At 36.1% G+C, this 24720-nt stretch overlaps 1 long non-coding RNA gene across 4 annotated transcripts in view; it reads right to left on the bottom strand.

Annotated features, from left to right (window-relative positions):
• Window positions 1-24720, bottom strand: part of LOC103878996 — a 216446-nt gene that overhangs the window by 134945 nt on the left and 56781 nt on the right. For all 4 annotated transcript variants that reach the window (XR_004179432.1, XR_004179431.1, XR_004179433.1 and 1 more), the window contains exon 5: window positions 17060-17158. This is a non-coding gene — a long non-coding RNA (uncharacterized LOC103878996). The remainder of the gene's footprint in view (window positions 1-17059; window positions 17159-24720) is intronic.

Genomic DNA, 24720 nt, shown 5'->3' with positions numbered 1-24720 from the left:
CTAGAAATACCATTTGATCCAGCCATCCTATTACTGGGTATATACCCAAAGGATTGTAAATCATGCTGCTATAAAGATACATGCAAACGTATGTTGACTGTGGCACTATTCACAATAGCAAAGATTTGGAACCAACCCAAATGTCCATCGATGATAGACTGGATTAAGAAAATGTGGCACATATATACCATGGAATACTATGCAGTCATAAAAAGGATGAGTTCATGTCCTTTGTATGGACATGGATGAAGCTGGAAACCATCATTCTGAGCAAACTATCGAAAGAACAGAAAACCAAACACCGCACGTTCTCACTCATAGGTGGGAATTGAACAATGAGAACACTTGGACACAGGATGGGGAACACCACACACCTGGGCCTGTCGTGGAGTTGGCAGAGGGATAGCATTAGGAGATATACCTAATGTAAATGACGGGTTAATGGGTGCAGCACACCAACATGGCACATGTATACATATGTAACAAACCTGCACGTTGTGCACATGTACCCTAGAACTTAAAGTATAAATAATTTTAAAAAAAGAACAGTGTAATATTTAAGAAAAATTGTCTCACAAATCAGTAAAGGCATGTTTTGTCAACCATCTGGTAAGCTGTTGAATGGATGCTTTTTTTGTTTTTTCTTTTTTCCAGCCAAATGATTTCAACACAGTCTACTACCAGATGTCTTCTGTTTCTGAACAAATGATAGGAAGCAATTTCTGTCCATCTACAACGGTATAAATAGCAAATCATCTTGGCTCCATTTAAAGTGTAATGCAACAAACTGTGGAGCCCTGAACCCAACATACACTATTCAGTTTTCTTATGGTTATTTTTTATTTCCCAAGATTATTTCAAAGAATAAGAGAAATAAATGATACATTCATAGATAAACAGATGATAAATGTTGGTTCTATTTGTTTTGTTATAGAAATAAAAGTTTACCTCCGGAATTATAAATTGTGTTTATAGAGTAGAATTCAATATTATAATGAAATGTGCCATAGGAAAATGTTCAGCTGATTAGCATTTAAAGATATGCATTATGGTTGGTGCTCTGCAAGCTAATTATGCAAAGCTCAAATTCATATTAATAGTGTAATTTTTATTTTTCTAAAAACTTACTTTTATGTGTCAAATGACATATCCCTCATCCTTCTAAAAGAATTTAAAATAGATTGCAACAAAAGATATAACAAAGAAAAATAGAAAATGTTCAGGCAAAAAATTAAAAGAAGATGCAAATATTTTGATTACAAATAACATCACTGCTGCCACTGGAATTTAAATTGGCCCTGCACATTTTCTTAACAAGGCCAAACACATAGATAGACAGATGATAGATAGATAGATAGATAGATAGATAGATAGATAGATAGATAATAGGCAGACAGACAGAGACAGAACTCAGTAAATCGTGTGCCTACCCTTATACCATTGTTGCCTAGGGAGAAATATATTAACCCTTCAGAGAAGAAGAATTCTTTTCTGGTACTAAATTTAAATCAAATTTATGGGCAAAGGGAAGGGAATTGCTGAATAATAAAGACACATATTCTTAAAGCCCCTTTGAATCATCTTCAAAACATCAACCAGAAGTTTCTACACAGATAGACCAAAATGACAACTTAAATATTCCAGGTGCTTCGAGACAACAGGATCATCTTCAGACATTGAAACAGACAGGATTGATGTTATTTTCTCAGGGCTGCAGTGGATGAGGATCACAGACAGGTGACTACAGGACCCAGGTAGGTAACAGAGACTGTAGATTCAGCCAGAGATAAAACAACAGGGATGTGGTAAGGCCTCTAGCAAAAAGAGAGAAGGCAGGTCCCAGCAGAGAGTATGTGCCTAGCCCTAGAAGAAACAAGATGCTAACAGCACATTCTCTGGGAGGAAATTCAACTCATAGGTGGTGTGATTATGTTCTGAGTTGCAGGAAAATAAAAATCATTTGCAAAATACTTCATGTCAGATACATTATTGGTAATAATACACAACTTCAAAATGAGGTTTTAAATACGCACAACTTTAAGTATCCACACCATGAAGGATGTAGTAGGTCATGGCAAGGTAACTCTTCAGTAATTAGAAAAAGCCAGGTAAGTTAACAAATATTATACCTTTAAATATGTGGAAGAGCTGTGGAAGCCATTAGGACTACATACACTAAAATCACAAAAAGGGCTGGGTGCACTGGGTCGCACCTTTAGTCCCAGCTACTCAGGAGGCTGAGGTGGGAGGATTGCTTGAGCCGAGGACTTCAAGGCTGCAGTGAGCTATGATAGCACCACTGCACTCCAGCCTGGGTGACAGAGTGAGACCCTGTCTCAAAAATAAATAAATAAATAAAATCTGATAACGCGACTTCTGGTTTGAGAAAAGAAAGCAAAAGAGCTAAGCCCAAAATGTACTAGGGTGAAACTGAATCTCCTGTTATTTTAGGACTGAGAAGGATTTATTTAAATTCTTTACTAATACATTTGCATTTTAAAACTTGCTACCACTATAAAAATTTGGTCACCAAAAACACTATTTTATAATTTCTTTTATTAGCTAATTCAATTTATAATAGTTTTAATCCAGTCACTTCTAATTTCTACTTTATTGCTGCAAGGCGTTAAAATACTTAATGTTTCTCATTGTATCTTTTTTTGCATCTTGTTGAAACTTATTTTAACTTAATTAACATGTAAAGATATTCTCTGTGTTAAAAAATTTCTTAATAGATATCCTGTGACCTTATCCAATATTACTGTCTTCTTTGGAAGTAGTCTGGTGTGAATACCTCCAGGCCTTTTAAAAATACATTTAGAGTTATGTAAGTATACTTGGAGATACATTAAATTTCTTATATGAAACATGTATGCTAGCATTCCATAATATATTGCAACTTGGTTTATTCAGGTCAAAATACAAACTCCCTATCTTAGTTTGGGGTGCTATAATAAAATATCATAGGACTGGGTGGCTTAAACAACATTTATTCCTCGCAGTTCTGGAATCTGCCACCATAACCAAGGTGGCAGCAGATCCAGTTTCTGGCAAGGGCCACTTCCTGTTTGCAAATGGCTGCCTTCTCCTTGTATCCTCACCTGGCAGAGAACAGAGAGAGAGAGAAATTCTATGCCTCCTCCTCTACATAAGAGCACTAACTCTATTATAATGGCCTCACCTTCATGACCTAATCTAATCCTAATTAGCTCCTAAAAGTCCCACCTTCAAATATCATCACATGGATGATTAGGACTTTAATTTATGAATTTTGGGGCCACAAATGTTCAGTTTATAACACTGCTCATATGGATCCATGCCTCTGTATTGAATAACAAGAACCCTTGGATAGAAAGTGATTTGTGTCAAGTAAGAAAACAATCATCCACCCTGTAGAATCTTGGTCAGAGAGAGAAGTTCATTCAGTCTATTAGTCTTCCATTTAAAAAAAAAAGTTTCTAACTGTATTTCTCACAGTTGTTCTTCATGTTGTCTATTTTCACTAAAAATGTTGTTATCCATACATTTCTTGTCCTTTTTTTGCTTGTATGTTGGTCACCTGCCTCTTCTGGCTGCAAGGCCCTTTTCCACAGCAACACATGTTTAAGCCCACAGGGCCTTCAAGAATTGCTCAATGACCCCTTCTCCAAAGCCACTTTACTTTTCCATATGATAATGGTGCTCTCTTGGAAATGTCACTAAAACTTAAAACTATTTCCCCCTTGAATTAGAGATTCACTTGTTTCCCAGTCATCCCCTACCCCCGCCCCAGTCCTTATGTTCCATGGTCTAAGAAATCCCCCTTTTGATGAACTCCCATTACATTTCATATGTTCCCCTCTGTGGAATCAATAAAAAGTCTACCTTGTAAAACAAGGCACATTTCACAAACTAGATGGCAGAGGGAGGCCCTCTGGCTACTTGGTTAGGACTCACAGATGAGTACTTTACTTGAAGGCCTCACTATAACATTAATGCTTACTATTTTTTCTTTCCTTTTTTTTAACTTTCCTTGTCTCTTTTCTGATAGTTCAACAACTTTATTTAAGTATAATGGACATGCAATAAACTGCATGCATTTCAAATGTAGAATTACATGTTTTGATATATTTATTCTACTGAGAAACCAGCAACACAATCAAAATAGTAAACATATATGTTCACCACCCTCAAAAGCATCGTCATTCCCCTTTGTATCCCTTTTGTTCATAAATTATTTCTTTAATTAGATTGCCATACAATTGACAAATCATAGATTCTTTTATATATTAATGATATTTTACTTCTTCAGGCTAAACCTTGCCTTAATTAAATTTTAACAAGGTCTTTTTATCTTCTACCTCTCATTAGGAATTATCTTATTCCCTAAAGTACTGTTTTTCAACCTTTTTTCCTACACAACCCATTCCCATCAGTAACTCTTCTCACTACATAGTCTTATAATAAAAATGCTTACTCTTAATATGACTTAACTGACTTAACTGAGAGAAAGATCTCAGCAGATTTTTTTTTACATAGACAGTTTTGTTGTTGTTGTTGTTGTTTTTGAGACAGAGTTTCACTCTTGTTGCCCAGGCTGGAGTGCAATGGCACAGTCTTGGTTCACTGCAACCTCCTCCTCCCAGATTCAAGCAATTCTCCTACCTCAGCCCCTCAAGTAGCTGGGATTACAGGCATGCACCACCACAGCCAGCTGATTTTTGCATTTTTAGTAGAGACAGGGTTTCACCATGTTGGCCAGGCTGGTCTCAAACTCCTGACCTCAGGTGATCTGCCCGTCTCATCCTCCCAAAGTGCTGGGATTACAGGCATGAGCCACTGCGCCTGGCCTTATATACTCTGTATAATAAAAAGCAACTCTATAAACTATCCAAACATAACAATTTACTATACTATGAATGTAATATTTTAGTATAAGATGGCAGTAATAATTTGTGAACTTTTAAAGAAATGAATTCCTAGACAAAACGGACCCTTTAACAGTTTATAAAATAATTCACTCAACAGGTAATCTCTACCATCACCATCACAAATAAACCCCACCTAGAAGAACACTGCCAAAGAAAACTTCTCAACCATTACATCGTCCATTGTATTATTGTAACTATATCCCTGGAGTCTGAAAACTTTAATATTCAAGAAACAAAGTTATTTGAAACAAATCTTTTACCATCATATATTTTTAAATCAATGGTTATTATAAAAATTGTAGAATGGTTTTCATAGGGAGCATCACATAATGATGATGTAATTCACCAGGCCACAAAAGGACAGCCCACAAGGTACAGATGGAGTTATGCAGATTTTAACAGATGATGGCAGGCAGGGTCATCCTAGCAGACCTCGGGTGATGCATGAATTGTGACAATTCCCAGTTGTTAGATTTGAGGAGGGGATAACTGTGTGTGCGGGTGTGTGTGTGTGTGTGTGAGAGAGAGAGAGACAGAGGGAGAGAGGGAGGGAGGGAGGGAGAGAGGGAGGGAGGGAGAGAAGGAGGGAAAGGAAAAGAAAAGGAGAGAGAGGGTGGGGGAGAGAGGGAGAGAGAGAGAAACAATCAGTTTTTTGAGAGGCCAAAATATTTTTAAACAATTTAGAAAATGTCTTAATCTAGAAAATATCAGCATGGGACTGATCATTTCTGGATTAAAAATTTTCTAAAGTGTTTAAAACATGCTTTTCCACTAAACTCTAATTCCTAGTTGATGGGCTCACCTTAAAATTCTGAGGGTGCTCACACACGGCTACTTGGCGCTGATTTCAGAGTGAGTTCTTGTTCCTAATTTATGTGTGGATCTCCCACAGTGCAAAGTCTTTATCAAACTTTTGTTGGTTGAGATGTAAACAGAATTAGTAATGTAGACAACAACCCCAGTGCTGAACACAAGCACATAAACTAATGAAACAGGGCTGTTGCTTTCAAAACAGGCACTTCTGTTTCATTTGCTCATTTAATAATTGCGAGATGGTGTGGCAGTCACGGACAGAAATATATGAAGAAAGAAAGCATACCAATCAGTTGCAGAGAGTATAGTCGTAATGGCATGGCAGAGCCAGACTGTTTGGGTTTGAATGTTGACTCCAACATTTACAGATAAACTTAGAAAAAATACTTAATCTCACTGTGCTTCATTTATAAAATGCAGATCATACCAACACCTACTTTACAAGATCATTTTGAGGATTACATAAGTTAATATAAGGTGCAAAGAATAGTGCCTGACATAGCATAGCATTATGTAAGTTCTACCTATTATTGTTCTAATACTTCTTTTTTATTAATTTGGATTTAACATTCAAATAATTAGAAAAAAAGTAGGTAGATATCAGATAATTTGTGTCCTGGGTTGTAAGGGACAGAAACCCAACTGGGACTGGCTTTTTTTTTTTTTTTGAGACGGAATTTCACTCTCTCACCTAGGCTGGAGTGCAGTGGTGCGATCTCGGCTCACTGCAACTTCCACCTTCCAGTTTTAAGCAATTCTCCTGCCTCAGCTTCCCAAGTAGCTGAAATTACAGGCCCCCGCCACCATGCCTGGCTAAGTTTTGTATTTTTAATAAACATAGGGTTTCACCATGTTGGCCAGGCTGGTCTCGAATCCCTGACCTCATGATCTGCCCGCCTCGGCCTCCCAAAGTGCTGGGATTACAGGCGTGGGCCACCGTGCCCGGCTGAGACTGCCTTTTTTAAAAACGAAATTATGCTTAGAGAACTTTAGGAAATTATGTGTCTCATGGATTAGCCTCAGCAAACAGTGAAACCAAGAACAACTCAAATACCATCATCCTCTCTCCATCACTCTCTTCAACATCAGCTTCATTTCTCTTTCTCTTCAACATCAGCTTCATTTCTCTTTTTCTTTGCAAAGTGGTTTCTTCCTCTCTGAAATTTTAACTAGAAAAATGGGGCTGACATACCATGAGCCTTACATTCCATATTCTAGGAACTCAGAGACTGGTATACTTTTCTCAGTTTTAATTAAAATACAGTCATACGTTGGTTAACAATGGGAATATGTTCTAAGAAATGTATCATTTGGCAATTCCATTTCTGTGTGACGTCACAGAGTATATTCACACAAACCTAGATGGTTTAGCCTGTTACACACCTAGGCTATGTGGCATAGCCTACCAATCCTAAACTACAATTATGTACAGCATGATACTGCACTGAATACTGCAGGCAATTGTAACAGAATAAGTATTTGTATCTCTAAATATATGTAAACATAGCAAAGGTACAGTAAAAATATAGCATTATCATCTTATGAGACAACTGTTGTATTTGCGGTTTGTCATGAACCGAAATGCCCTTATGTGATGAGTGAGGGCACCTTCCCAGGGAAGGCCTCCTATTGCTCATTCCTAAGGCAGCTCCCCAAGGTCCAGATGGATGAGGAAAGGAACAGCTCCCAATGTGATGAGGGCTGCAGGGTATTCCAGAGCACCCTTCAACATCAGTAAAAATGTTTTGACATATAAACAAGATCATTTAAGGGCAAAAATAAAGTTCTCCCTCTGCTAGCTTTCCTCAATTAGCTGTTCTCCTCAAGCTCGATAAGACTCCAGGAGCAAAAGAACATCTCTCAATTTCCTGACACTTTCCAGCACTTGGGACAGGACTGTAGCTGAAATGTTATGGCTGTGTATTATAAACTCAGAAACGGGGTTTTAATAAACAAAAACCACTTTATATGCTGTTTAAAACTTGCTGCAATCTGTTAAACATACGGGTACATGTGTGCATCTGTGCGTGTATTTTTTAATGACATTCTTGGAACTTGTACTTTCATCCAAAGAACAATGTTTTCTTCAAGATAATTCCTGGCGCATCATAGAGAAGACACCATGTTATCCTCTTGCGTGTCCAGCTTTAAGTGCAATGTGTGGCACACAGAAGAGGCTCAACAAATAATCCCCTAAAAGGGGAAGGAGCTGATGAATGAAATGAATGGATGAAAGGGGTGGGGGAAGAGGTAAAATCTCTTTGATTCTATTAGTTGTAATTCAAAAGTTACCACACAGGGGATAAAAAGAAAATGAAAGGAGAAAGTACTGTTCTAGGTTAAAACTTGGGCAGGGAAAGTAGCGTTCTAGATTTAAAGCAACTTCAAAAGCAAATGCAAAGTGGTGCTTAATTACATCTTGTTTTTTTGTTTAAAGCAGCTGTATCAAGCAATATGGGAAAAGTGGGGAAATTTGAATACGTGCCAGGTACTAGACAGTATGAGACAATTGTATTAATTTTGTTGTTTTGATAATGATACTAAAGTTAGGTAAGAAAGCATTTTCTTCTTAGATCTGTATAGTGAAGTGTTTGGAATAAAAAGTAGGATGTTTAATATTTACTTTCAAATATCTTAACAAAGAAAAAGCAAAGATAGCCAAAATGTATGGTATATATACATGGGAAAGAAGCTCCTGAAAGCAAAGGTGCTCAAGTAGCTCTAAAATTACTTCATTATCTTGAGGGTTTATTGTTAACAGGTATAAAAAGTACTTTTCTTTTTTATCGATAGAAAGAAACCAAGGACACACTCAAAATGACACCAACTTAATTTTCCAGTAGTTTTTAAACACCACACCTGAGACAAACCAAAATACTCACTCTTCCAAAAGAAGATAAGTTGGCACGCTGTTCATATCCTGCATCCTTTTGTAATATCCCCGGCTCTCATCTCAACCTCTGAAGATCCAAACCACCAATTAAGGGCCAGGGGAAGTACAACCTTGACTATGAAACAGTTCCAGCTGGAGGCCATTTCTCACTGCTCTAACCCAAGGCTATTAGCACTTTGGTGAACACTGGAATCACCTGGGTTGCTTTAAAACATTTCCAATTCCGAAACCATCCCTCCAGAGACTGAGATTCAACTGGTGTAGATTGGAGACAAGAAACCTGCATTTTTAATAAGTGTCCTAGGTGAATTTAATGCAGGTGTTCTAAGAACTACATATTGAAACAAATGCTTGAGTAAACACAGTTTTAACCCTTTTAAATGCATGTTCTTTCCACCACATATTTAATGAGCTTAAAAACAAAAATCACACTTTATAGGTTTGGTTGCTCCTAAGAATCTGGCATAGTATCCTCTCATATAAGGCAATATTAAATATTTATTGGAAAACGTTACATTTAGCAAGAAAAGAGTACTGATTATCCCTAAGGATTGATATTCATTTAAATATTGTTCTATTTCAGTTTAAAAACATATTTAAATTTGTTGCACTAGTACCCCTAGGTTTTAAAACTTCTCAGTACATTTATAACTTTAGGTTGTAACTGAATTGCACATCAACAGATGAATTGATTTTTAAAATGTGACATACACACACACACACACACACACACACACACACACAAATCGGCTTTTTTAAAAAAGGAAATTCTGTCATTTGCAACAACATGGAGGAATCCAGAGGTCATTATGCTAAGTGAAATAAGCCAAGCACAAAAAGACAAATACTGCATGATCTCACTTACATGTGAGTCCAGCTCATAAAAGTAGGGAGTAGAATTGAGACGGAGAATAGAGTCTGGAGGCAGGGAACTTAAGGCGTTTCGCGCTGACTTCTAGAACTAAAGTGAAAGGAAAACCCTAACTTTCCATACCTAAGTAACAAAGGAACCAGAAGCTACTCCCTTTGTAGACCCCCACCTTTTCTGTGGGGCAGATGGGAAATTGAAAGTACCTCTGATTGGTTGCTTTTTGCAACCAATCAGATGTTTGCATAGGAGTGTAACTTTGTAACTTCACTTTAGCCTCTTTGGTCGCTGTCCACAACCAATCAAACTGATGCCCGGCCACTACTTCATTTACATGAGATTAAACACCAAGTTGCCAGTGGAAAACCTCAAGCGGGTATTCTGTATCTGGGCCCTTGAGCCGGCTGCTGGGCGGCTCCCACAGTGTGGAGTGTACTTTCATTTTCAATAAATCTCTGCTATCGTTTTTTCGTTGCTTCATTGTTTCTTTCCTTTGCTGTGCGTTTTGTCCAATTTTTTGTTCAAAACGCCATGAACTTGGACAATTTGCAGTCAAGACCCTCTACTGGTAACAGAACGATGGTTACCAGGCTGGGAGAAGGGGCTGACCAGGGAAAGAGGAGACGTTAGTCAGCAGCACAAAGTTTCAGTTATACAGGAAGAATAACTTCCGATGATCCATTGCACAGCATGGGGACTATAGTTAATAATGTATTGTATATTTCAAAATTGCTACAAGAATGGATTTTAGATGTTTTCACTACAAAGAAATGATAAGTACAGGAGGTGGAAGATATGTCAATCAGCTTGATTGGATTATTCCACAATGTATGCAGGTATTGAAACACCACATTGTACCCCACAAATATATATAATATTATTGTCAATTAAATTTTTAAAAACCTTAGGTCATATATACACACAAACTATTATGGTCAGCATTTGTACTTGTGGTTTTTTTTAATACAGTCTTTTATTTACAATCACTACAATTTAGATAATGGCTAATCAGCCTTTCACAGAATTTTTTTTTTTTTTTTTTTTTTTTTTTTCTGATAGTTTCAAATTTTCTTTAATAGCATTATCATATTTTTGGTAGATTTTGGAAACTGTGATAATTTCTTAAATTATAGAGAAAATGTGTGTGTGTATATATATAAACATTGTTAATATATGTACAAATTTCCTCCACAATTTAAGAAATTATCACGTTTTTAAGTCGACCAAAAATACACACAGACATATATTTGTACATATGTATGTGTACAAAAAGAAAGGAGTTGACTTTAGCTAATTAATATTTGATGTAAATGAGACAATGACTCCAAAATTAGCCTCCTGGTATTTATACCCTAAATGTCACCAGCTGGCTCACAAACAGCAGTTGGCTTGGACATAAGGAAACTAGTGAAGGACATGTAGACAAATAGAAATTTATCCTCATCCTTCCATTTTGTTCAATGTACCCTTCATTCTTAGTACTACTGTTGACACCTATATTACATCTACATACAACATAAAACCATCAATAAAATATTATAATTTTCCCTTAAGAAGGCACATATATTTTTAAAAATTAAGAAGAGAAATATATATAAATACGGTTTTTTTTTACATACTTCCTCTTTCTAGTGTTCTTCATGTCTTCCTATAGATATAAGTTGGCATCCCCATATTATTTCACTTCAAATTAAAGAACTTCATTTTAGCATATCTTGTGGTGCTGGTGTGTAGAAAATTCCATTTTGTTTATCTGTAGATGTCTTTATTTTGCTTACTTTTGAGGAATAGCTTCATTGAACAAATAGTTCTTGTTTGGCAGCTTTTTGTTTTCCTTCTGCACTTTGAATCTATTGTTCCATTGTCTTCTGGATTCCACAGTACACCAAGAAATTGGTCATTGTTATTATTTTAGGAGACAGGGTCTTACTCTGGGCCCAAGTTGGAGTGCAATAGCATAATCATAGTTCACCGCAGCTTAGAACTCCTGGGCTCAAGAAATCCTCCCGCCTCAGCCTCCTGAGTTGCTGGAACTACAGGTATGCACCACGCCAGGTAATATTCTTTCTTTCTTTATTTTTTTGGAGGGACCATCTTACACTGCCCCAGCTGTTCTCAAAGTCCTGGCCTCAAGTGATCCACCCATCTCAGCCTCCCAAGTAGCTAGGATTACAGGTATGAGCCACTACACCTAGAAATCATTATCTTATCAGTAATTTCCCTATTTGTAGCTCCCATTTTTTTCTGGACTGGCTGCTTTCAATATTTTTCTTTCAGCATTTTGATTATTATGTGTCCAGGAGTAACATTCTCTGTTTATTCATCTTCAAGTTTGTGGAGTTTCTTAAAACTGTAGATTAATGTTTGCTTAAACTGTGGTGTTTGGGGCATTATTTAATCAAGTATTTTTCTAATTCGTTTCTTTTCTCTTCTTCTGGAATTCCAATTACACGTATCTTAGACGGCTCCATAATGTCCCAGAAGTTTATGACGTTCTGTTTACATTTTTTACCTTTTTCTCTCTGTTCCGGATTGTGTACATTTTATTAATCGTTTTTCAAATTCACAATTTTTTTCTTCTTCTTTTTTTTTTCTTTTGAGACGGAGTCTTGCTCTGTCACCCAGGCGGGAGTACAGTGGCAAGATCTCTGCTCATGGCAAGTCCTGCCCCCCAGGTTCATGCCATCCTCCTGCCTCAGCCTCCCAAGTAGCTGGGACTGCAGGTTCCCGCCACCACGCCTGGCTAATTTTTTTGTATTTTTAGTAAAGACAGGGTTTCACCGTGTTGGCCACAATGGTCTTGATCTCCTGACTTCGTGATTCGCCCACCTCGGCCTCCCAAAGTGCTGGGGTTACCGGCATGAGCCACTGCTCCCGGCCAATTTTTTTCTTCTTTTACTTTCAATCTTCTGTTAAGATTATCTAGCATTTAAAAAGTATCAGTTACTGTATTTTTCAGCTCTAAAATTTTGCATTTTGATGAAGTTACCATTTCTCTATTTAGAAATAATTCTTTTAAATATTTGACCATATTTTGTTTAATTTTAAAATGTATAATCGCTGCTTAGAAGTCTTTTTTCTAGTAAATTCAACACCTGGGTCAACTCAGAGTCAGTTTCTATCAACTACCTTTTTTCCCTAAGCATGGGCCACAATTTCCTGGGGATTTTGTTTTGCTTTGGTTTTGGTTTTGCATGTCTTAGACATTTCGGTAGAAAACTGGACATTGTATATAGTATGTTATAGCTACTTATAATCCTGTATTGTTCTTCCAAGAATTATTGGGGTGTTATTCTAGTATGCCATTAACTTGCCTGGATTCATACAAAAATATTGCATCATCCTATGTTAGGTAGCCTATGGCGTCTTATAGCAGCGGTTTTTATTGTGTGTGTTTGTTTGTTTTTTGTTTTGTTTTGTTTTTTTCTTTTGAGACGGAGTCTCGCTCTGTCGCCCAGGCTGGGAGTGCTGTGGCGTGATCTCAGCTCTCTGCAAGCTCCTCCTCCTGAGTTCACGCCATTCTCCTGCCTCAGCCTCGCGAGTAGCCTGATCTCTGTAAGTCTTCCAGTTCCTGCAAAGTTCTGTGGTAAGTCAAGCATTTGAGCAGAGATGATTCTCACTCTCTGGTTTGGTACTTCTATTAATTCCTCTCTAATTTGAAACAGCTCTACTGGCTTTGTACTCTATATAGTGATACTCTGAATCCATCCGGATTCAGCTTTCTGCCATTTGTGCTGTGCACAGCCAAGAAATGCATTCAGTTAAGAAGTTTCCCACTCAAATCTGTATACCTATATTTTTAAAAGTGGATTTATCTTTGATATCTGCTTGCTTTTTCATTAAGCCTCATCTCTGTACATATGTAGCTCACTAGTGAAACATGAATTTACACAGCTTATGTTCTGAATTTGTGTCTTACTTTTTCTGGGGATTTTATGCTGTTCAGTATTTTCCTTTAAATTTCTGGCAACTTACCTAGTCCCATATTGATCTTAGCATCATTAGCTGGTAAGGCTGCAGTTTATTTTCACCACCATTTTCCATAGCCATATCTGTGATAATTGATCATCATTCTTGACCCATAATCTGCATATTCACAATTCAAAATCATTGCAATTGCAAGTGTTCAAAGCCATTCCAGTTGCAGACTTCTGTTTCCTTTTCAATGGTCTTCAGTGTCTTTTCAGTCTAGTATTTTACAGTTGTTATCTGCAACTACTTTACTTCTCTGTCATTAATTACCATCTTTTTTTGACTTATCATTTATCACACATCTAATAATGACAAAATATGTACTAATAAGTTAAATAACTAGCTTATTCAGCACAACAATTCTATTAGATTTCTACTAAGATTGAACTCAAACAAGTTAACTAACGTACTCAACATCATTAACTAAAAAAATCCAGGATTAGGAATTAAATCCAGGATTAGGAATTAAATCTCTCTGCCTCCAGCATTATTCAGTAATACACTCGCCATAATCAAATAATAATAACAGTTAATCTTTAATGCCCTCTTGCTATGTACCAGGCATGGTACTCAGAAATTTAGACTTAATTCTAATTAATACATTTAGTCCTCACAGTAAGCCTACGAAATGGGTACTCTTGTCAACTGTCTTATAGATGAGAAAACGTTAGCCACAGCTTAGCTTATTTGAAGTCACAATAATATTAACTAAGAGCAAAAGCCGAGATTCAAATGTAGGTTATTTTACTATAGACTGAGAAACGAATTAAACTTGGAGCCTAAGATACTTTCTGGAACTGAAATGATTCATTATATGTAACTATAAAGATAATTGACTATAGCTTCCTAAACTAGAAATTGTGATAAAAATTACATCTGTCCTGTATCAATCAGAAATTGATATTAAAATTGAGTATTTTAAGACAATAGAATGTCTAGAGCTTTTAATACATTGATATCAATATCAATTGATAGACTTCAAAAGCTTCATAATTTATTCAAATAAACAGACTTCGAAACATTGGCTTAACAATGACTTTTTTAAAATCTATAATGGGTGGAACTCTTTAAAAAATAATTTTTGTTTTATATCCAAGTGATATACTCTTATAACAACTGAAAATTATTTCCTTAATAAGATATGTACCAAAAAGATTAATAATTTAAATGTTGCTATTGTATACAGTCCTTCCAAACACACAAGCACCATTACCAAAATCAACATTACCACTTTACCATTTTTATTGCTTGTTTACCAGAATTTCACACATTGATTTTTCAATTTGTCATGTAACTTAACAAATTTTTTTTAAGTAAACTTAGTAAAAGAAGTAACTTCTGAGAAAGCCAATTTTAGGCAATAAACTTACTACATAGAATCAACTTGTGGAAGATGTAGTAATCTATACAAATCAAGAACTAGGGAAATGAAAACTATCTTAAGGTGATTGCTAAATTTAGATCTCCTGGAGTAGACACTTCAAGTGAGTTGGAAACTCCCAAAGGTAAGTTTATTTGTTTCGGGTAACTATTTTCCTAATGCAAACATAGCTACAGTTTTCATCCATGGATTCCAGAAAATGATATTATCACCTTTTCCTTTGTTCCAAAGAAGCCCACAAGGCTGATGATAGTCAGATAACTTATTTCTATAATTACCATATGCTTTGAATTCCAGTAAGGAAATAACTGAGAAAACTAGGGAATAAATACAGAGAAGTGTTACACCTGGGGAAAGTATTGGTTAAGCTTCTTGGCCCAATGGGCTTTAATACAAAATTAAAATCAAAGCAAGCAATCCTCCAAAGAAATCCACTCTAGTTATTCCTTACTGCAAGTAAATCCAAATCAAATTAACAAGGGCTTTGACTCTACGTAAGGTAGCTCTATCTTAAAGTAACTAATATTTTGCGACGTGATGTATAAAAGATAATACAATAGACAAGACCTCTTTAAATTGTGAGTTGGCTGAAATTGGACTATTTCCATTTCATTTCCTGAAACATACATTTCATTATTGCAAGTAATTTCTTTAAAAACAATCTAGCAACATATTTAAAAAATTATAAGCACTTCAGGGTATTTTTCTCAGCCATTGAAAACTATCTAATTAAATACTGTCATGTACAGCATTCATAAAAGAAACATGAAAATAGTCCCTTAAACCAATTATGTTCCCTTCCCTAGAATGTTTTACTCTGAGAAAGTTCTCAACTCATCTGCACCAGGCCATAGTTGTTGATATTGCTAAAATAAACAGTATTACTAATTGTCTCTCAGTAATAGATTTTTTAGAGTTGAAAGTCCTTCTAGATACAAAGAAATAAATCATACTGAGAAATATAGACACAATGAAAAAACAATAAGTGAACTACCTTTTCTGAGCAAAGGACTTTTATTTCTCAGTATCTTCTTTAATCACACTATGTGGGTGACCCTCTAAATTAGTTAATTAACCTGGCCAATGAACTGGCCAGGACCTACTGGACCTGAATGAATAGGACCTACTGGTAAAGACTAATTTTGCATTGAGCCTATTTGTCACTGTTTTCTTACTCAAGGAAGAAAAGCTCAAGAGCTTTGACTGTTTCTGAGACATAAGAGGAAAAGGAAGAGCAGAGAAGCAGTTGATAGTTGAAATGGGATATTGGAATGTACTGCAAAAACAGGATAAACTCTTAAATTTGAATTAAATATCTCACATATAAAACTTCCTGTAATGTTCAACTAAGCAAAAGTCACATTAGGCATAATGTCACCGGCATGTTACCAGATGCTCAGGTCTTTTTCTCATCACATTTCAAGGGATTTTATAATGAAAATGCTTCATTGTTTAACATAGAAGTAAGTAGGAAATCCTATTAGTTTGCCTCTTAGAAATATGTAGGATTACTTCATGGAAATATATTTTATAGCCAACTCCATCATAACAAACTATTCTACAAAATAAGTGATACCTTTTATACTATATACTACATATACTTCCTTCTCCTTTCCATGCCCTCCCCCTCACCGAGATGGAGCTTCACTCTTGTCGCCCAGACTGGAGTGCAGTGGTGCAATCTCAGCAGCTCGCTGCAAAGCATTCAAGTGATTCTCCTTTCTCAGCCTCCCAGGTAGTTGGGATTACAAGCACCCACCACCACGCCTGGCTCTTTTTTGTATTTTCAGTAGAGACAAGGTTTCATCAAGTTAGCCAGGCTGGTCTCAAACTCCTGACCTCAGGTGATCCACTCACCTCAGCCTCCCAAAGTGCTGGGATTACAGGCGTGAGCCACTACGCCCAGCCTACATATACTTTCATTATTATTTTTCACAAACTCTACCTCACTTTAACACATTTCCCAAGTATTACATCAACTAAAAGAAATACAGAAATTCAATCTGATGTTGATCTAAAATTTTGTTTATATAATTCGTAGGTAAAGAAATGAGAGTATACTCTTAGCATGAAGTACACACAAGTACCACATGAGGTCTAAAAACAACTTTTTCCTTCCACTCACTTGCTGGGTCACCTGACTTTGATCAGCATTTAAGTGAGTAGGATACCACCTAAGTGAGTAGGACACACACAAGATATCTGAGAATGAATGATCTTACCTGTAACTGCTTTGAAATCCCTGGAATATATCCTCTTACTCAGTAGAAAACAGTTTTAGTGTGTTTCTTTAATTGTTTTTCAAGCTTTTCATTTGTTTCCTGTATCAAATGAGGGGAAAACTCAAAGTTCTTTTTACTTTATTTCTCACCAAATATGACAAAGTTACTCATATCAAAGCTAAAAAGTAATATTCTCCCATTCATCACAGCCCTTTAAGAGTAACACACTTGTTGAATTATCCTAACATGAAATTTCAAAGACAATTTCAACTGTGGTAAATACATTTAGAAAAACTCTCGGAATACTTGTCTCTAACAAAAAATAATTTCAGAAGAACATGAGTTTAATTATTATGTATATCACTCAAGTGCAAAGACTCAAAAATATATTGATAATCTGAAAGGGTTTTTTATATAAATTTAAAAATAGCTACTCATAATATCATGTATTCCCAGTAAGCATGTTCAGTAAAAATAAAAATAATATTCATGGAACGTCTGTGGCTCCTCTTTATTTAAAAGCAGCTTAAATAGATATAAGGAGGCAATATTTTAAAATATTGTTTAAAAGAGGAGACCATATGAATACGAACATGTTTTGGATTTCATTTTATTCATGAATTCTTGAATATTTAATTTATCTGAATGTCTTCCCAAGGGAAGTCAGGTGGTATTACCATAATCAAGTAAGGATTTCTCGGTAAGTAATCTCAGCAGGAGAGCTAACAGTCAAGATTTCCTATCTGGTGGTGAAATGGAGAGAGTTAGGGATGTGAACCAGAGATGAAGTTCTGAGCTGAATCACCCCCGGTGAATATAAATGAGGCCTCCATCTGGGATTTTAGAGTATATTATTTCCTTCACTACCATGAGTTTATAGTTTAACTCATATCCAACCAGATGTATTTAATTCATATCTAACTAGATGATAGGCTGGTTTTTACTTCTATAATTATTAACAATGATATATACAGCCTAGAATTAATGCAACAAGAAGCTCTGGCATTTGAGTAGAGTTAATAGTCCATGTGCATTAATGATGTATCCACAAATAATATATTACTATCAGCTTAAGGGCCAGAAAGCATTTTCAACACAAATCGTTATATGTATCTTTAAGAGTCTTTAATGTTTTAATTCTAGAATGGAATATAAGCATATTTGCCTATACATGAATAATCTTCCCATTATAGCCTTTAGATACTGATTCTTCACACACAAAGACACCCCAATAGCCTAAAACAGTTATTCAATTTGGAAATGTTTTTTAGCAGAAGTTCTGCCTGCCAACCCAATTAATAACCAATTCACCCCAAAGTGAATCAGAAATAGACTTAGGAGGGAAGAATATTTTATCTGCCTAAGCGATGCAATGTGCTTTTGTTTACACCTTTTTGTTGATAGTTACCATGCAACACAAGAAGCCTCAGCAGCCCCTGCGGAAGTAAGATGAGATTAATCGTATATGATGAAATGCTGACACTGTATTACATAATATTTCAGTGCTACCATAGATACACCCAGTTTAGCTTCAGATGAATAAAACATTTTGTTCCATATTTATAATGATAAGTAGTAAGACGTTTTAAAGGGATTCTGTAAGAATGGTATCAAGGTTTTATTGGCAAAGGTCACTAAAAATTGTTATATACACAGCCATTCTATGTAATTTCGCTATCTTTGGTACAGTTGTACTTCTGTGGTTTTAGGTATTATTCATTCATTTATTCTTTAAAAAAAAATATTGATCTATGACAATGTAAACATACTTTGCACTGAATAGGATTTTGCCTAAGGTTTATCCTATACAAAGTCTATCTTATGATTACATTAATAAAGTTTCCCAGAGTTGAGGATATTTCAATGTTTCCAGGGTAAAAAATTTGGTAACAGGCCGGGTGCGGTGGCTTACACCTGTAATCCCAGCACTTTGGGAGGCCAAGGCAGGCAGATCACAAGGTCAGGAGATCGAGACCATCCTGGCTAACACAGTGAAATCCCGTCTCTACTAAAAATACAAAAAATTAGCTGGGCATTGTGGCGGGCATCTGCAGTCCCAGCTACTTGGGAGGCTGATGCAGGAGAATGGCGTGAACCCAGGAGGTGGAACTTGCAGTGAGCTGAGATGGTGCCACTGCACTCCAACCCGGGTGACAGAGCGAGACTTCATCTCAAAAAAAAAAAAAAAAAATTGGTAACATATTTAAGGCACTCGTAGACTGAATATTTCATGTCACTGAGGTATATTAATGAGTAATTACTTATTACAGAGAAAAATATAAGTTTCTAAAAAAGGTAAAGAAACAAATTATAAATCTATGTAGAAGTACACTGATACATGATTTTCTTTCTTCAATGAAAAAATACTTATTGAGATTCAACCAAATGCAGAGCACTATGTTAAAAGCCATGTGCAGGAGACAGGCAGTGTCAGGGAGGTTGGAAAATATAAATTGCAATCCTCCAAAATTCCAAAAGAACTTAAAATCTCGAGGAGGAAAAGATTAAAATGGATGAAAGGTTAGCTCCTAATTTAAGGTAACATTATTTAATAGATAAGAATATGCATTGTAATCTAGGTTTCACCAGTTTAAGATGGTGGCCTACATTTAAATTATTTGAGATGTTTTGTAATCAAAATTAGGATAACAATGGTACCTTTTTCTGATTAGGTTTGAGGAGTAAATGAGGAAATAATCTTAGCACAATGCTTGGATTTAGCATTCAGGAAATGTCTATTGTTATTTGATTCCAAATGAGTAATACATACAAGATGAGAAGAACTTGGAAATGGAGTAGAGGTAGAAGTAGTACACAGCAGAACAAAAGAAACGTCAAGCATGGGGAAGGACTTCAATGGCAGCTTGAAAGGCAGTTAGGATATAAATGGGCAAAGATAAATAAGGTAGTACTACAGTCTGTTGGAGAGGAGTAACAGAGGACAGACACAAATGTCATGTTTGCTGAACCAGTCTAACTAGAATAGAAGGTGTGGGTGGCAGTTTACTAGGATGTAATATTGTAAACAAGAGTGGAGGCCAAATTGAGGCACTTTGAATAGAAAGGCTAAATGATCTGTACTTCACAGGTTATAGAGAGTAAATTGATTGCTGGTTTTGCATATTAATTGAAAATATTCATGTTCAGAGACTGTCAAAGAAATATAAATAAATAAATAGTCATACTGATTTATAGAATCTAGTTTTTGACACCATACTTTCAAAAATAAAATCTAAGGTATTAAGGGAAAGAACTGACCCTTTCAGAAGCATGTTTAGATTTTATAAGCCATGCATCATAATTATATCTCTGCATCTTCACATTCCATTTTCAGATAAATATATAGGCTCTTTGACTTTCAATGCAAAAGTTAATCGCTAATCTATTTTTAACTAGGATAGCAAGCATGCTTGTCCTACTGAGTTCTATAAGTGGAGAAGGATAACACAACAGTAAACAGAAATTACTTAATGAATCAACTGTGCACGTAGTCTTGAAAAAAATGTCTTCAGTGTTACATCACTTCAATTATAAACCAGCAATTCTTCAGATCTCATTAATAGATAAGCATGCCAAATTAAGTTTCATAATACTTAACTCACAGTGATTTTAGGGCATGTCAAAGATTCATATGTATGTTTTGACTTCTGAAATATTAAAAATTTTTAAATGGAAGTTTCTAGATTTAAAATTATAAAATTCTTAAAAGTTTCAAAGTCAACACAGACTTACATGTCCTTCATTTCAAATTTTAAAATAGTTTTGTCTGTGATTAATTAAAAATATTTAACTGAAGTCAACCTGATGAATTAAGTAAGACTCATAAGACTCAAATGTATGATAATAACATAAATTACACCTTAGGAGGGCATGGGGACTGAGGGATCCATATATTAATAGCGATGCCTACAGACAAACTGCTTTAACTACTAGGGGAAAAAAATGAATTGCTGACTCTAAGAACCAGAAGAGTATTTGAGGAGAGATGCTTTCCGGCAGAGTCCCCTCAGATCAATTCATTCAGTTGACCCAGTCATTCTACCAGTGATGTTAGCCCTGCTTAAAGATAAAAAAAACTTACTTTCTTTTCTTTTTTTTTTTTTTTTTTTTTTGAGACGGAGTCTCACTCTGTCACCAGGCTGGAGTGCAGTGGCACCATCTCGGCTCACTGCAACCTCCACCTCCCAGGTTCAAGTAATTCTCCTGCCTCAGCCTCCTAAGTAACTGGGACTACAGGCACACGCCACCACGCCTGGCTAATTTTTGTATTCTTAGTACAGATAGGGTTTTACCATGTTGGCCAGGATGGTCTCAATCTCTTGATCTCGTGATCTGCCCACCTCGGCCTCCCAAAGTGCTGGCATTACCTGCGTAAGCCACTGTACCAGGCCGATAAAGGAACTTTATCCCTATACCACATCAGGCATGATATAAAAGACAATCATCAATTAGGTGCTGACTCATGCACCTTAATAAACAGCTGAAAGATGTGTATAGGAAAGACCTCTGTTTCTATTCAGTTCAGTTCTGCAAACATGTACTCAAAATCTAAGGGCAGAAAATAAAGCACTCTGTGAGGTAGCAGCTGCAGACTTCAGCCTGGCTGTCCTAACACAGTGACCTGCTACAACCAACCATGGGAAAAGGAAGGAATTATGACTAATGCGAAAGGAATTGCTCATCCCTGGAAACTGATTTTAGTTCATCTTTGTCTCGACGGCCAAAATCTCAGTAAATCCCTGGCATGCATTATGCGTGAACAGATGGCACTACATGACAAAAGTTGAGTACCACTGATTTGCAAGGTAGGAAATACTCCATAATTCTCCTGTGTACACAGCAACTGCTGTTCCCAAAAGTCTCTCCACTGGCCCAGGAGTATGCTCTTTAATTCAGTGGCACAGAAATTTTGCAAGTGGTTTCACAGAATAGCTGTAACCTGGCAGGGGTCACCCCAGTACCCCTAGTCATATGGTAGTTGAAACCATATAAAGTACTGTTCGATTTTTAAACCTCAAGAATGTAATGACAATGTCTTATGATCCATTGTAACATTCAACACAATCCCTAACGTCGAATGTTGCTTGAATAAATAAGTGAAAAATGAAAGAGACTGGGAAAGGTAGGACTTGGAATAGTTAGACTAACTAGATTGTGAATTTTACACTGGGTTGGCATCAGGATCTTTTATGCAACTGAAATCTTTCAAAGTAGCTAATGGGTAAAAAGAAAATGTGCAATTGATTGAAGTTTCAAGAAGAGACAGAACAGGAACTCCCAGCCCGTCTCCTCCCATTTCATTTACCTCTATCAATTGTCCCTTGAGGGATCTCCTAAAACCTTCAGCATTTCTCAGAGCACAGGTTAAACAAAATCACACCAAACCGAATTCTATAACTACAAGAATAAAATGTACATGGTTTAGCACTGTAATCCTAACACATAGGTACTAGCTTTTTGTAAGTGCTCAATAAACATTTACAGAATAAATGAATGTAGGGTTATGACATTTAGAAAATCTATTTGAGGAAAAAGGAGTAAATTTACAAAAAGATTCAATAGTGAACAATTTATTCATCCCAAGATCCACATAAAATTGTCTTTAAAAACTACAAAGATATAAACAAAAATAGTCTCAAAACGCATTTGGAGAAATTTTATTTTACTTTAGTAATATGATATTCATTGGGTTGTGAGTCTTTAAGTATGGAAAATAAATAAATGATTCCTTTTTAGAAGCAGCTATTCTGGTGTGTTCACGTAGACTGAAAATTATGTGTTAGGATTACAGTGATAAACCACGTAAATTAGGACAATTGATAGAGGTAAATGAAATCCGGGATTTATCTGCAAACTCATTTATGCTCATAGTTAGCTTGAGATAGAGCATGCATTATTTATTGTTCTTTTAGAGAGTTTTGTTTCTCTGATCACTGGCTACAGCTGCTTAAATGAATGATTCTTTCCTTAAGTTCCTGATACTGCTTTGTTCCAATTTGACATTTCCCTTGTACTACTCAAAATTAATCTTCATGTTATATGTTACAGGACGTTTTCCCCAACTCAGGGCATTGTACTCATGTTTCACTTAAATGTAGGTATTCTTGTTTCAAGTTTGCTAAAATGCAGAAACTTCCTAGAAGCTCTTCAGTGGCGTTTCTTAATTAGAACAACATATACCGATTCTTGAAGACAAAGAACTATATAATATTTGATGACTTAAATTTTATTGACTATATAAAGCAACTTAACAAAGGAAAAACAGTTTCTCACTGAAGACAGAAAGATGTTTTTCACAGTGAGCTACCCAACCAAAATCCTTTTTTCAGCAGAGCCTTTTGGACGTTTTTATTAACTTGATAATAGAATGTTATAAATAATGCAAAGTGATTCCAAAAGTTTAATTGAATTTATGTATACAAAACTTTACCATATAGGACCAATATTGTTCATAATTTAACTCTGATAAAGTTTATTGAAAACATTAGGCCAGGTGCAGCGGCTCATGCTTGCAATCTCACTGCTTCCTGAGGCTGAGGTAGGAGGATTGCTTGAGGTCAGGACTGCAAGACTAGCCTGGGCAACATAGTGAGACCTTATCTCAAAAAAAGAAAAAACAAAATTAGCCAAGCTTGGCAGCACATGCCTGTAGTCCTAGCTATTTAGGAGGCTGACGTGGAGGATCCCAAGCCCAGGAGTTGGAGGTTATGTTAGCTAGGATTGCACCACTGCATTCCATCCTGGGTAGCAGAGCGAGATCATGTCACCCCACAAAAAAAAAAAGTTTCATACTTTTGAGGCCCAGTGGCAGGTAGAAAGAAATGAATTCTATTACAGAATATCTCACTTGTGACTCAAGATTTTTTTTATAAGTCATATTAGCTTTTACTTTGATTTCAGCAATTTCACGCAAGAGAACATGTAAGCCATGGACTTAGGTCTATAGTCTGGTCATAGTTCCAAAAACGTAAGGATATTCTTAGGATTGATGCACTCATTTCAAAAAGTGAAAGTCTAGGAATTTAAAGATTCATTTTCCTTTCTTCCATCAAAGATGGGTACCTAATAATTCAGACAGCTTCTAGCTCAAGAAATATGCCTGCAAAAAACTGAAGATAATTGGCACTCAGAAACTTCAAATCATCTTTGAAACTGTGGCTTTGTTTTCACTGGAAACTGTTGAATTTTTCTAAAATCTTTTGTTCCATTGGAGGTAGAACATTCAAGTGGTGAAAGAAAATTCAGCTTTCTAGTAGCTCCTAGTCAATCCATACACCTAGTATCAGCCTGAATTACCTGAATTTCTTTGAACAAATTAGTTCTGTTTTTTTTTTTTTTCTCTGTTGTTTAAAGTTCAGTATGTTCAGATTTTTGGTCACATTAATATGAAGTATTATTTAGGAACCACTCATATCCATCAAATTGGCTCTCTCAAAATCCTTTAACAAAAAAAAAAAAATGACTTGTGTTTCACATGTCGCATGAAGACACCACCAAACAGGCTTTGTGTGAGCAACATGACTGTTTATTTCACCTGGGTGCGGGCAGGCTGAGTCCGAAAAAGGGGTCAGCAAAGGGTGGTGGGATTATCATTGGTTGTTATATGTTTTGGGATAGGCGGTGGAGTTAAGAACAATGTTTTGAGGGCAGGGGGTGAATCT

Source organism: Papio anubis, chromosome 1, assembly GCF_008728515.1.
Source record: "Papio anubis isolate 15944 chromosome 1, Panubis1.0, whole genome shotgun sequence".
NCBI lineage: Eukaryota > Metazoa > Chordata > Mammalia > Primates > Cercopithecidae > Papio > Papio anubis.
This window is presented reverse-complemented; position numbering and strand designations above follow the sequence as displayed.